Consider the following 1,534-nt stretch of genomic DNA (forward strand, 5'->3'; position numbering starts at 1 on the left):
AAAAAAAAAAAAGAAGAAGTGCAAGCATGGATGGGCGAATGAATATATGACCAGACAAATGCATGCTTCATACACGCATGCACATTCGCATCACAACATCACCTTCTACAGATGAGCACGCTAACAACTGCAAAATAGCACAGTGCTAACAAATGCATTTAAAAAAAAAAAATTGTGTCTTTTCACGGTGAATGAGGTGGCTTTTGACAGTTCGCGGGGGGTGACATGAGAGCCGCGTGGGAGCATGGAGGTCAGAGGGCGTGTTTGGGTGTGAGGGGAAACCGCGGGGTTAACGTAATGTGCGGCTGTCCTCTTTTTTGATGGGAAATTTTTCATGCATGGTGTATTTGTGTGGTGTGTGTGTGCTTTTTGGAGGCAGCTGAGGCCTGGTGTCACTGTTGGGTCGGGGTCGCTGGACATAGACGATGTGTTTCTGTTGTGGTCGTGCATGTGATGTGTGCCTGGCAGTCGGGGGGTATTTGGTGTAGGCAAAATTGAGCTGTCCTGCATGGCCCCCCCCCACCCGAAGGCAAGTCTTCCATTCCCGTAACCCCCATCCCCAATCCAACCCATTCCTCCATCAGCTGCACAAGGGGGGCTGCCGATGGTTCTGCTGGTGGCTGCGGGGCTCATAGGCTGTGGCCTTCCCACACCCCCCCCCCCCCCGTTCATTCACACTCTGCCACTCTTTTATACACTCCACCACTACACTCTGATTGGGGGCGCAATTCTTTCCCTCTTCAGTTATCATCTTTTACCTTTGACAGGTTACTGCTTTCTAACTGTGTTGTATACTGCCCGTGATAGGGAGGTCTCTAAATGGGAAAGAGATACAGAGCAGATAGAAGATAGTGTATTGGTCACTTATGTTCACTACGGTGACGATAGAATTTGTGTTGTAAATCTTTTCAGCATTTGGTTACTTTCTAGATATTATTTTAGTTTTTTATTCGCGTTCGTTTTAAGATACTCTTTGCTATTAAAAAGTGCTAAATAGGAATAATTGCCAATGTTTTTTTCTGACTGTTATTTTCTGAAAATTACCTAAGTCTTGACTAACTTTAGGATTTACTATGGCGATGTACAAATACGTAATAGACATTAGCATTGAAAAATGTATGATTGAAGTTTATTGTTGTAAAATCATAAGTCAATAAAACAAAGAAGCCTGGTGGCCTTTTAAAAAAAAAAAAAAGGCACTGCACTCAGAGAGGAAAAGCGGTACTAAGCATAAGTGTCTAGTTGAAGTGGTCTGAGATGGACGTTGGCTAGGCATTCGTGGAGTGGTTGGTTGGGGATTTGGGGGTGTGTATGGGGTGGGTTGTGTGCAGTGGCCTTGTAAGAGCGCCCCAGACCTGAGTTTGCCCAACCCCAGGCGACCATTGAAATGTGCAGTCCAGGTAACAGGTCTTGGAAGGCTTTTTAAACAGGGGGCCCAAGCCCCACACCCTGTGCTGTAACTTTCATCCCATTCCTGGTGGCGGTCCTGCAGTCTCTTCGGAGGAATAGAGAGACGTATAATGGAGTTTTTTTC

General features: G+C 45.9%; 1 protein-coding gene across 1 annotated transcript in view; it reads right to left on the reverse strand.

Moving 5' to 3' along the window:
- Window positions 1-1,534, reverse strand: part of foxp2 (forkhead box P2) — a gene marked incomplete in the record, with an annotated part of 99,674 nt that overhangs the window by 58,765 nt on the left and 39,375 nt on the right.

The sequence above is a fragment of the Morone saxatilis genome, unplaced genomic scaffold (assembly GCF_004916995.1).
Source record: "Morone saxatilis isolate NCDOM2014 unplaced genomic scaffold, NCSU_SB_2.0 Contig10, whole genome shotgun sequence".
Classification (NCBI taxonomy): Eukaryota; Metazoa; Chordata; class Actinopteri; family Moronidae; genus Morone; species Morone saxatilis.